General features: G+C 33.7%; 2 protein-coding genes across 3 annotated transcripts in view; both read right to left on the bottom strand.

Moving 5' to 3' along the window:
* LOC143197536 (uncharacterized) overlaps positions 1-14177 on the bottom strand; it is a 219389-nt gene that overhangs the window by 97108 nt on the left and 108104 nt on the right. Inside the window, exon 1 of one of the 2 annotated variants that reach the window (XM_076406074.1) lies at positions 5081-5209. The exons of the other annotated variant lie outside the window; for it this stretch is intronic. The gene's annotated coding sequence lies outside the window, so the exon portion shown is untranslated. Of the gene's footprint in view, positions 1-5080; positions 5210-14177 lie in introns of those variants that run through there. 2 annotated transcript variants of the gene reach the window in all.
* Positions 1-14177, bottom strand: part of LOC143197535 (lachesin) — a 543053-nt gene that overhangs the window by 459353 nt on the left and 69523 nt on the right. The gene's annotated exons all lie outside the window — the stretch shown is intronic.

Here is a 14177-nt window from a genome sequence, read left to right as displayed (position 1 = left end):
ACGCAGGCCAATATTTTTTAGACAAATTAAAAGAATGGAACCAAGCAAATTGATCAGACTGGTAGCTGAAATTCTAGGAAGCTCCCAATAAACCCAATGATGAAACAGTGAAATGGGTCGCTGCAATTAAGGAGGATCCACGATAACAAAAGAAATACAGGATTGAAAGATTTTTATACGAAATGTTTGCGACTGGGAGGTAGACCAGACAGAGCAATGCAGGAAACCACAAAGCAAGTGGTCTGATGAACGAAAAAGAGCCCATCCGAGAGAATGAAAGCAATACTTAAATATCCCTTTGCTGTTCTTGGCGTGGTCCAGTAGGGCTCAACGTGCATAATGATAAAGTACCATTCCTTTGCTGCTTTAAATTTTTAGGTAAAGTTAGCACTCAGTCAATGTTTTCTCTCAGTCTAACAAGCTAATCGTTGAAAAGTCTCATAAATACCAAAGTAGGCTGTTAAGATTTCATATGATAACGTAGATATGTGGAACTACAATTCAGATAAGAATGTTTCAAGTCATCTATTGAGACCGGATTATATTTGAAACTTTTGCTACATCCACAATATAGTTCGGATTTTGTTCCGTCTGATCCAAACCAAACCAAACCCTCTTAATGATGTCAAACTGGTTGTTGGGGCTATTAACCTGCGATTTCGGTTCACCAAATATTGCCCCTTTGCTGCTTTAAATTTTTAGGTAAAGTTAGCACTCAGTCAAAGTTTTCTCTCACTCTAACCAGCTAATTGTTGAAAAGTCTCATAAATATCAAAGTAGGCTGTTAAGATTTCATACGACAACATAGATATATGCAACTACAATTCAGACAAGAATGTTTCAAGTCATCTATTGAGACTGGATTATATTTGAAACTTTTGCTACATCCACAATATAGTCCGGATTTTGTTCCGTCTGATCTAAACCAAACCCTCTTAATGATGTCAAACTGGTTGTTGGGGCTATTAACCTGCGATTTCGGTTCACCAAATATTTATGTTATATAGAATTAAGTACGAACATCAACTCGAAGGACCAATTTGCTTTTAACATGATTAGCAAATAATAAACTATATTCTCAACTGTTTATGGGCTTTATTTAATTAACTTTAATTACACATATTACGCTCGATGACATATAATTTATATTTTATGTACACTACTTGTCGCTTTACCACATTTTATTCTTCTCTATCTTAACCTAAATCCTTTTACATGTCAACTATTACATCTAATTATGTCAAGGGCATCGGAACTATTTTAAATCATAGAAGAAAGAAATATTGCTAATCGACGTATAAACGAATAGACTCGATATGCCCCCCGACCTTGAAACAATGTCTTTCAAGATAAAATAATGTCCAGCTAAATATTTACAAATCACGAATAATTTCACTATTTTTATTAGGATTATCTGCGAATTCAATGTCCATACCCTACCCTAACCGGTACTCTATCCCCACACTACACTATTATTTTCCAATTTTAACATTATTCCTTTCTATGTACCATTTTGCCCTTGATTATAGTTCATTTAAATATTCGGAACACCACCTGCCAGAATTTTATATATTTGTCCGAAACTATTCAAGAAACTGGAATTGAAATGATCGCTAATATTTTCACTCTGAAAAAATGTATACAGCTTTTATAATTACAACAGACGTCCACAACAAAAAATGTACCTCCAAATATACAAAGCTGAGACATTACAACACTCTGATCAAGCCAGAATGCCTCCACCGAACTGAAGCTCTCATTTTGAATAGATAGAGGGACAGATAAAATACAATAAAAAGGCAGGCCAATATTTTTTGGACAAATTAAAAGAATGGAACCAAAGCAAATTGATCAGACTGGTACCTGAAATTCTAAGAAGCTCCCAATAAAACCAATGATGAAACAATGAAATGGGTCTGCAATTAAGGAGGATCCACAATAACACAAGAAATACAGGATAGAAAGATTTTTATACGAAATGTTTGCGACTATGGGAGGTAGACCAGACAGAGCAATCTGGAGACCACAAAGCAAGTGGTCTGATGAACGGAAAAGAGCCCATCCGAGAGAATGAAGGCAATACTTAAATAGCCCTTTGCTGTTTTTGGGGTGGTCCAGTAGGGCTCAACGTGCATAATAATAAAGCACCATTCCTTTGCTGCTTTAAATTTTTAGGTAAATTTAGCACTCAGTCAAAGTTTCCTCTCACTCTAACAAGCTAATCGTTGAAAAGTCTCATAAATATCAAGGTGGGCTGTCAAGATTTCATATGATAACATAGATATATGGAACTACAATTCAGACAAGAATGTTTCAAGTCATCTATTGAGACTGGATTATATTTTAAACTTTTGCTACATCCACAATATAGTTCGGACTTTGTTCCGTCTGATCCAAACCAAACCAAACCCTCTTAATGATGTCAAACTGGTTGTTGGGGCTATTAACCTGCGATTTCGGTTCACCAAATATTGCACCTTTGCTGCTTTAAATTTTTAGGTAAAGTTAGGACTCAGTCAAAATTTTCTCTCACTCTAACCAGCTAATTGTTGAAAAGTCTCATAAATATCAAAGTAAGCTGTTAAGATTTCATATAACAACATAGATATATGGAACTACAATTCAGACAAGAATGTTTCAAGTCATCTATTGTGACTGGATTATATTTGAAACTTTTGCTACATCCACAATATAGTCCGGATTTTGTTCCGTCTGATCCAAACCAAACCCTCTTAATGATGTCAAACTGGCTGTTGGGGCTATTAACCGGTGATTTCGGTTCACCAAATATTTATGTTATATAGAATTAAGTACGAGCATCAACTCGAAGGACCAATTTGCTTTTAACATGATTAGCAAATAATAAACTATATTGTCAACTGTTTATGGGCTTTATTTAATTAACCTTAATTACATATATTACGCTCGATGACTTATATAATTTATATTTTATGTACACTACTTGTCGTTTTACCATATTTTATTCTTCTCTATCTTAACCTAAATCCTTTTACATGTCAACTATTACATCTAATTATGTCGAGGGCATCGGAACTATTTTAAATCACAGAAGAAAGAAATATTGCCAATCGACGTATAAACGAATAAAGACTCAATATGCCCCCCGACCTTGAAACAATGTCTTTCAAGATAAAATAATGTCCAGCTAAATATTTACAAATCACGAATTTCACTATTTTTATTAAGATTATCTGCGAATTCAATGTCCATACCGTACACTAACCTGTACTCTATCCCCACACTACACTATTGATTTCCAATTTTAACATGATTCCTTTCTATGTACCATTTTGCCCTTAATTATAGTTCATTCAAATATTCAGAACACTACCTGCCAGAAATGTTGAAATAGCGTTTGCAAATGTTGGTACATAGAAAGTCCTATTACAAATGAATTACAATTTTTGTATACAAAATTACAATAGTACACCCAATTACAAAATGCGATAACGTTAAAAATATCAAGTTATACGATCCTGACACAGGCGTCAAATGCCTTGAAATTAAGACTGATTCAAACTGACAGTATGATATTCAATATAGTTATTTATATAATTTCCTAACAAATCAAAATTCTTAAATATATTACAAAAACACACAAATTCTATAAACTTCCAATTTTACAATAATCAGGGGTTTCTCAATAATCACCATAATTTTTTTTCATTTAAACCACACTTAAATTCAAACAAAATTTCAATCCAAATAGATCTAGGTTTCATTAATCGACCAATAAATTTTCAACGGGCCTCAGTAGTCAAACTGGACATTAACGTGTGAATCCTTTGCCCTCAAACAAACAAATATACAAATATAACACTTCAACAACTTGCCTTCCTTATACCAAATTTGATTCATAAAATTATTTCCAGAAGTATCAAACACAGACTAACTGTTTGTTATTATTTGCAACCTCTGCAATTTTGACTGAAACAACACTAGCTATGGTGCTGTGTGCGACATCACCTTGATCATTCTTTTCTTCTTCCCAACTCTGCGACCAATTAACTATCTACACACTGGCAAATTTATCAAAACTACCAAACCATGTAAAATCCTTTTTTTTCCGAGCTATATCGGGACCAATATTTTTTAATTTCGAATCCACTATTAGAATATTCTAAGGAAATACTTTTTTATGTTTATCATTGAAATCCAAATGTTTTATGAGCGCTATGGTTACCAAATTATCATATATCAATTTAGTATATTAATTAATCACACCCCTGTTTGGTATCTACATCTACCATCAATTTATTTTCCAACAAAAGAGGTCAAACCTGCACTTTCACTTTTTTTGGCATTTGTTTACATTCATTCAGAGTGCTATTAACCATATATTTTACTTTCTTTTCAGTACTTGTACATCCAACAACTCTGCCTGATAAAGCTGAAGTAATCGAAATATTAAAACTTCCTTCAAATTTTGTTCTATTATTGTTCTTATTTAAGCTAGCATGATGAGGTGTATATCTACTAAATTTCGATCATTTTTTTTTGAACATTAATTGTAGATGATGACATCAAATTAAATTTTCCTTTATTTTGCTCACTCGAAGGTCTTTTGGATTTATTTATTTTTAAAAGGTGTGCTGATATAAAGAATGGGTCTTAAAATATAGAGAATGAAAATATTTTCCTTCTATTTGTTGGTCTGTCAGCTCAGGCAATTCTACCTGATTTGATATTTGCCTTTGACTTTTGTCCAAGTTCTCCAAGAGTAGACACTTCAAATATGAACTTTATTTCAATAAGCGTTGTCAGGTCCAAACTATCAGGAGCAGTAGGTGAAGTTCCAATAATTTCATTTATAAAATGATGTGCTGATGTAAGCTGATCCTTAAAGCAAACCCCATAATTAATTAAACATTTTAAAGGGACTGCCATGATTGAATTAATCTCAAATTCTTACAATTATATATCAATAATACCAATCGATTTACAATTATTTTCCAAATTTACTTCAAATCTTTATAAATTGTCAATTATACTTAGCAAATATTAAATTAAGCAAACCAAAAAATGAGACTACAAATCAAAATACAATGTTATTACTTACAGTAGTCATCTAGCCTCAATATCTTATTTATATAATCTTCTTCGAAACCAACTGATCCCACTTTAAACTGTCCATAAGTTCATAAATGTTAAGTGTTCCAAATCCAAATTCCAAATGTGTTCAAAAGGGTTTATCTCTGAATTCCAAATACTTTTGTTAATCAATCCCAATGGAAAATTAACATCTTAGTTAATTAACTCCCAATAAGTTAATTACCCAAACTTTTAAACTCTTCTATCTCTGATACACTCCACTCTTCCACTATCACTCATACACTACACTACAACTCCCAATTAGTTAATTAACACAAAACTAATTCTTCAATAGCGAATATCTTTCTACAGTGCCAGTAACCAAATTTGTTGATTTTGCATTTTTCCAGTCCAACACGAAAACAAACCAGGTTATTTCAATATAATCCTTTTGAAAGAGGAATTTGGGGTACTAATCTGCGTTTTCCTGACGCCAAGTATTTAATTATACAAAAAAACTGTTTTCCTCTAAATTCAGACATGTTCTAATCCCATCCTGCTTGAAGGACTATTATATTGAGGCCCTTAATCCGCGATTTCGTTTCGCCAAATAATTGTGTTATATAGAATTAAACACATGCATCAATTGGAAGGACCAATTTGCTTAGCAAATTATAAACTATATTCTCTACTGCTTATCTACTTAATTACTTTACTTCAATTACACATATTACGCTCGATCACTGATATTTATAATTTTTGTACAATACTTGTTGCTTCACCATAATTTCTTATTCTCGATCTTAACCTAACTCCTTCTATTTGTCAACCGTTCCATTTAATTAAGCCGACGACATCCGAACTACTTTAAACCATAGAATAATTATATATAAACGACATATAAACTATTAATTAAAAAAAGCGTCTTTATGGTTTGTCCAGACTTGATCGACGCGAACGTTCGGGGCCGCGCGAGACCATGCGCTAAGGCGCTACACGCATTCGGCGAAATCTCCGTTAGCACTGATCGACATCAACTCGCAGCGCGTTCGGTTCGTCTCGGAAAGTTTCCGTCTCCAAAAAATATTTTATGGTTCAATTGTTTGATTGGCATGCCTGTATTCTTTTGTTTATAACCATACTGTTCACCATGGCATGCCATAATAAAATGTCTTGAGAATCATTTTTCGGCGGTACGTGCACTGTTTTTTTCCTAATAAGCAATATTTATTTATTGCTAAGATAATATGTATCCTTTAACCGTTTTTAAAAGAGTATCAAATTATTGTAAATATGGCATATTAATAATCTAATAAACAATGTTATGATAAGGACGAAAATACCAATAATATTGAAATTCAACTCGTTTGAATATTATGGTAAGAATATGTAATAAAACTCTTATGTTTAAACGACTTTAGTATTCTATAGAGAAGAGAAGAAGATTTCAATTACAGTTCTGTAAGGATTACAAAATAATCCATAATCGCCAGAAGATATATTCAGTCCCAAGAGAAAAGAATGCTTATGTGGAAATTTCACTATGAGATAGACATAATAAAACCTTAAATTAAGAAAATTACCTTTATTTGGTGGCACAAATTGTATAAATGGAGTCATTAGGCAATTCATCTGTTAATGATAGAGGCAAGAATTCAGACAGATATTTGTATTTACTGCATGCTGTGTGATTATATTAAGTTTTATTGCTATTTTGAAGGTGAAATATTTGTTAATTGTGTTTAAATTATTTCAGATACAACAGCAAAGTAGTAAGAAGAAATAAAAACTGACGAGTACAAGATGATTTGACTGGAAAAACCACTGTGCTTAAAAGAGAATATTATGCTAGTGTCTTTTCAAATTATAAAGTAATAAATAAAGTTGCTAACAAGCACATTTGAGACAAATCTTGTAAAAAAGTGAAGGAGCAGCACCTTGAAACCGCAGTGATATATCGGCTGTCTAAGGAATAACATAGGTAAGTGACTCTTTTCTAAAACTACAGTGTTTAATGAGTTTTACTTTATATTTTAGGTCGAAGATATGCTAGTATTTTTGGAAAGAAGCTAAAAAGTGATTGTTGTGTATACTACGTTTAACAGATGGTTATTTTTACATGTTGATATGTTCAACACTTTTAAAAATATTTGCTTTGTTCATTGAATTGAATAAAATTAATATCAATAAGATATTATTGTATTTTTTCAATTACGGTTTGTAGTATTTGCACAACTTTCCTATATGCTCCGAGCAATAATATATCGAAAACTAATGTTCCAAAAACCCTTAATTAAGCAAACTAAATTTTTTATGTTGTTAATAATTATTTTATATGAGATTATTAGTAAATATCTTTTCTCTCACCAGTTGTGAATTACTTTTTCCATATTATTTGACAAATTTTGTACTATACAGATTATCAATAGACATAATGCCTTTCGATGAAAAATAAGAAAAACAACTCATATTTTTGGGAGGCGCTTTTTTAACTACCATTTGCAAAATAGAAATCAAAGTTAAATATTTTCTCAAATTTAATAGCAAAGTTCCTGCAAGTAAAGTATAGATATTTCGACTTTTCGTGTTTTTTTTTGGTGGTTTTGTATAATTATATGTATTATTATTAATCATTAATGTATTATAATTATAACGTATTTATAGTAATAAATAAATTATAAGGAAAAACAGGGTTATTTTATCGAAACTAAACATGTGTTTTTCATAATCCTGCCAGTTTTTCCCACATTCGCTCAAATTTGTTGGCCAGATCCACCGCACCTAGAGCTACGTCCTGTACTTCCCTAAACGCTGAAACTCATGCGGCGAACACTGGAACTAAAGAAAGTGCATGCGCACTATGCTGTTGAAACCTGTTCGCCGAATTCAGTTCTGCTCATGCGCATTTTCAATTTTCTCACGAAATTCGCCTAGAATACTCAGGTCTCTACCCAACATTTACATATAAAAACCCATCATTAACCTTGGTTCCAAATGAATTCACTTGCTTCAGTTTTCCGCCTAAATATCTGAAAATTTCTTGTATCTTTAGATAGGGTTATATAACTTTGTTCTTGTATTAATTACTGTGCATTAAACAATGTAGAATGGATACTGAAACCATATAATATGGAAAGAGACGTATGAGTATGAGCTTTGATGATCTTAAAACTGATAAATTTGATTAATGACCATGAATTGAAACCAAAAGCAAAAAACATACAAAATATTCATGAGAAAATATAAGTGATTATAAATAATGCACCTGAACAAACAATGAGTGATAATGATCAGCAGAAACTGACAAAATAAGTTATGGTAACAATGATAATACTACAATATCCATGAAGAATCTGGAACGCTACGACCCTTTAGGTCACCACGCATTCAACTAAAGCAAGTTCAAAGGTTAGCAACGCTGGCGGATTGGTACCATGTGGTTCCCGGCTGTAAAAGACCACCACGACGACGTCTCACTCTCTTTTATTTTCCCTGCCCTCTTGTAACAGTACCACTTCCACAGAGTACCTACCGTACTTCCTTTACCTAACCTAATATCATTATCATTTAATAACCCAATAAACAAGTTTTTATTCAACCAGTACCCGTGCGAATTCCTTCCACAAAATAGTAGTGAGTGTTCGAACAAACAATCGCATAGACAGCCACACATTCCGACAGATTCCGACCAGACGAATATTCCTACAATTGGTGACCCCGACGTGATCGAAGTGCCTAACAGGTAAACTAGCTCAACATAAGCCTCTCGACAGATGCTTGACACGTGCATGGAAGGATAGCAAGAGGAATGGAACCTATCAACATCATATGGTCGACGTTATCCCACGAGACTAGCCTGTTGGACGAAAACCACAGAAGCCCATCATGCATATCATCAAGAGATGAACACTCTTGTATCACGAAACGGGACACGTGAGGCACCACACTTATAGGTACCCTCAAACAAATCGAAACGCCCCAAGACGAACAACGTCCTACTACAACTTCGATGGTAGCTGATCCCGTAAAACTCCTCGCTCAGGTTGGGATCCCCATCACATAAGCAGTCCCTCGGCGATTCATTGCGTGATTGCGGGAGCATTCCGAAACCTGCACCAAAATGGTTCCCCATGGGTAAGAGTTGGTAGTAATCACTTGATGACTATTCTTCCAAGTTCAGACTATCAGCTGGATGCTTAAGGACTTCCCAACCAAGCTCCTAAAGCTTATGGAGAGTCATTATCACAGTATAGCCTGACATTGTCTTGATAATACACCATTATTGACCTAGTAGCCAAATTTTGTCAACAACCAAGTAAACAAATTGTATCTTGCTTTTTAATTTAGAGAAATTTATAAGAATAAGTTGTCAGCAATAGTTTCAAAAACATTCAAAGAAAAAAGCGAAGCTGCCGTGGAACGTACCTCTACGTTCCACGGCAGCTTCACTAGGAGGGGAGTGAGTGACAGCCACACATTCCGACCGACCGACCAGACCAACATTTCTACAGCTTAAATATCCCATCTAGCATGTAGCTCTTTGTTCTTATTACAACTTGACACCATCTGGTGCCTAACTGAACGTTAATCTTCAGTTCTAAACTATGTCCTGTATTTTATTAAATAGCGTTGCATTTGATAAAACATATCAGGAAGATAGGGAGGCAGGAAACACAATACTCATCAGGTAGAGATGAGAAAACTTGAAGGACAATAACTAAAAATAACAGCGAATATAAAATGTCTATATAAAAATAAATATAAAATTTTCTATAATATGAGGAAATATTTCAACAAATAATTTATTAAAACGTAAGGAATGTTAATAAATAAAAATGCGTTATAGTATTTCAGTCGTATAGCGAAAGAATCGTAAACAGAATGATGGCAATACAGAAAGCATAATTTATTAGAGCGTCAGAGAATTCGATCTAGAACCTGATGCACCCTGTTCGTATTATCAAAAGCGCTAGTAGAAAATGGAAATAAACAAATAGAATCGTTCGAATGGAGTTGAGAAAGTGCCGTCTTCTTGAGGTCTCTCGTTTTAGATCACCTTATCTTGCATCAGCCGTAATATTTCGTTATTTCACGCTAATCTTCTTGAAATTGATAATCCTACTTGCTATGTATGCCTAAAATTCCCCTCCTTTCACGAGAGCTTAATTAGTTGAATAGGACGTTTCGGTCCTTAGACGCTATGAAACTGGGTAAGTTCTACAGGACGATTAGAGGGTAAGTCAATATTAAATGTATAGATGCGAGAACTTACTTCAAAATTATTTATGTCTTTGGGAAATAATTTTGTCTCTTAAAGATATATCACTGGATCTCTTCTATTCTTCTTACATCCATATACACTTTTAACAGGTCAATTGAAAAGTTCCCGGCCTACCATAGTAAAACACATTTTTTTGGGAAAATTCGTTTTTTTTTTATTCAACATAATTCCCTTCAAGGGTGATACAGTGACTATAGCAACCCTCCAACTTTTGGATACCATTTTTCAAATTAGGTCTCAGTTTCGGCGATCACCTCTTCATTCGACGAAAATTTCTTCCCAGCGAGCATTCTTTTGAGATCTGAGAACAGGAAATAGTCGCTGGGGGTCAGATCTGGAGAATACGGTAGATGAGGAAGCAATTCGAAGCCCAATTCATGGATTTTTGCCATCGTTTTCACTGACTTGTGACACGGTACATTGTCTTGGTAAAGCAGCACATTCCTTTTCTTTTTGCACCAATATTTCACAAGGAATAAATTTTTATGATAAAAGAAACGTTAATATCATTGCGTGTATCATTTAATCATTTCAATAAGCCTGTGGGAAGATGATCACTACTACCGGCTAGATCTGGTGAGTACTGGCGTGTATTAAACAGCAAAATCCTTGTTACTTTTTCACTGATTTGAATATAGGACAAATATTACTAAATGTTAGGAATTTACAAACCTATCTTTTCTTGTCGAAAGGTTATACAAGATTTTTTATAATTATATCACAACACTAGTGATAATTCCTAGGTTATTAAAATATATTGACCAGTAAATTGCTCAGTAATAATAGTTTAATGTGGTTGTAAATAAAGAGGTTCTTACTGAGAAGTTATAAACTGATAAAAAAAACACAGCAAAGATTTAAAGGGATAAAGCAACTAAGAAAGGGCAAGGATTTTATTTGATCGTGTCCTATTTACGAAGGTTTAAGTCGATTCCTCTAAATGTAATTGGTAATAAATTAAACGGTCCTTGTCAAAAGACACAATTAACCCGTCACGTCATCACTATCTTTTCCATATTTAGACATTTTATTGCTTTATTTTTATCCCTTTGGAAAAACCGTAAAGGTAATTCTCTACAAATCAGTTTCGTCGTTATTTAATGATCAAATAAAAAAAAAGAACAAAACATCAGAGCCGACGCAGATTTATTATCGAACATCTGGATATAAGTTATCTAGTCTCGCATTAAGACTTTTGGTTAACCAAACAAGAAGAGGACAATATAACATAAATAGATCCGGGTGTCAGTTACAAGCTTCGAATTATTTTACAGTTAAACTGAAATTTATGCTTGTTTTGTTGTGTCGCATTCCGAACAGTAACGTTTTGTGACAACCGAATGTTCGAATCATTAAAACGTAAACAGAAAAGCGAGGAAAAAAATGGTTCGAGTCCCGCTAATAACGAACGAGATTATTTCGGGTAAACCGAAAGAAGTATTTGAGTAGTCCGCATTAATCCCCGCGGTTATTTTTATCGAAAGTTAGGGACTTCGGCAATATTTAATCCCGTATTTGTCGTATCCAGGTGAAACAGGCTTTATTATTCCCTTTTTATTGGGTGGTAAGTTCATTGTTAATGCGCGAGAAGGAAGCAATTAAATGATTTAAGGACCGATTAAACAAAAATTGTTTCAAACCATTTTAATTAAATTATAATTTGAATTTCATTGCAACTTACCAGGTGTACCGGAAACTCATTACCATAATAATACATACATAATTTTCAAAAAATTAGAAAAATGTATTTATTCAAAGTATTGGTCATTTGATTTTATACATCTTGGATCAGGGAATTTATGGATGCCATCCCAAAAAAACTGTTTGTCCTTTAAGCAAAACCGATCATCGAGCCATTTTCTAACTTCTTCGAAATTGGCGAATTGCTGTTCTGAAAGCGCGTGTCCCATTGATGCGAAAAGTTAATAGTCGGACGGGGCAAGGTCTGGAGGATTCGGCGGGTGCGATAATATGTCTCATCCAAGTGCTTTCAAGGCTTCTTTGGCCGGTTTTGCTTTATAAATGCCACGTTATCGCGCTATAAACTCACTTCACGGTATCTTCGGATCCATTCTGGACGATTTTCGATCAACAACGGTATCTGTTAAGAAAAACCGGTAATGATTTTCCGGTACACCTGGTATATACAAGTTCTAATAAGAGAAGTTGCTAATAGGAAAGTTAGATACCTGAAAAAATAAACCGCGTTTTTAATGGACCTCTAAATTAATTTTGAAGGATTGAGAAGAGATTAACGTTTTAAAAGTTATGATTTTGACACCAAAGATGGACAACATTCTCAACAGGACGGGTTCTTAAGGCATTACTCGAAGAAGTCATAAATGGGAATCGTTATCGAATACAATTGATGCTTTTAAGCTGACCACTATTAGAGAAACTGGCCGGAATAAAAGCAAAGAGACAACATTTTATTCTTCATCATGACAACGTTCGACCACATGATGCAAAATCGGCGAAAACATACTTAGAAACATTAAAATTGAAAGTTCTACCCCAGCCGTCGTATTCTCCAGACTTTGCTCCTTCTGATTACTACTTATTCCGACATATGAGTTGTAACCTGTCTGACCAACGCTTCAGTTCTTATAAAGATCCGCGATATAAAAATGGGTCAATTCATGGGTAGCCTCACAAGATACATTGCTCTTTCGAAGTGGCATCCGTAAATTGTCCGAAATATGAGGAACGGTAGCGGCTATCGATTGGCATTACATTGAATAATATATATTGAACCAATTATTCTCAATATAGCTTTAATTTTAAACAAATAATCTTTTAAAACCATTTTGTAGACCAATATATGCATCAAATTTTGTCAAAGACACTAAAGGAACAAAGTCTTCTTCACCATATCAATGTTGAGACAGATCCTCAAGAACGTGACTCAAAAAAAAACAAGCCTTTGCAGCTGGCATAGTGTGTTGTTAGTGCAAAAGCAAAGCACAATGTTAATGTAAACAAATTGAGGGAATGTGTTAGTTTGTTTGTAGTAATTGAGAGTTATATATTTAATGGGATGTTATTTAGTAATGATAAAAAAGAACTATGTATTTATTAGCATTTCAATAATAAGTCAAAATGTGTTCTGATTAACACTTGTATTGTACAATTAATTTGTGAAACCATGACTGTGAATTGAGAATCATTATGGAACTGGAATGCACACTACGGTGTTTGCTATTGAGTTGTTCTCGCTTGATGAAGATGTGTTTCCGTCAAGTTAATCTACGATCAAAGTAAATACCCAAGTACTTTGCATGTGCTTCTTCTAGTAATATGAGTAAATTTGTTTTGCCTTACCTTTATCTCTACTTGTTAAACCATTTCTCTATTTTATTTAGATGACAGTGAAATTTTTGGGGGTCATACTACACTAACAATGTCGTCAGTGTGTACCATCATTACGCTCAAAATAAGTACTTCATCATACTTTAACGCCTCTAGTGAAAAGTAACAAATAATGAATTTTCCATCACAAAAGTCCTCTTTTTCTCCATGTTACTACATCACTGCTCCATGTTCTACTTTGTTATAGGACATTTTCTATGTTTCTGTTTCTGATAAGCCTTTACACACAGGTTTGATAGCTTATTGGGCTTGTGATGTTAACGGTGGTGTTGTTGTGATAGAATTCACTGAGCATGCTGCCATTTGCAGCAGCTGACTTCGCTGTCTAAACAGTTTTGATGCTGATGATTCCTATTTGACGAATTCTTTCGAAAAATAAATAGTCCCAAATTTATTAATAGAAATTAATAACTTATAAAACAATATAAAACCAACTGATAAGCTTAGAAATTCACGTATATACAAGTTTAGGAAA

This window comes from Rhynchophorus ferrugineus, unplaced genomic scaffold (genome assembly GCF_030347505.1).
Source record: "Rhynchophorus ferrugineus isolate W39M unplaced genomic scaffold, kcgeb_rfMv2 rfM5, whole genome shotgun sequence".
Classification (NCBI taxonomy): domain Eukaryota; kingdom Metazoa; phylum Arthropoda; class Insecta; order Coleoptera; family Curculionidae; genus Rhynchophorus; species Rhynchophorus ferrugineus.
The sequence above is the reverse complement of the archived record's forward strand: the minus strand, read 5'-3'. Positions and strand labels throughout refer to the sequence as shown.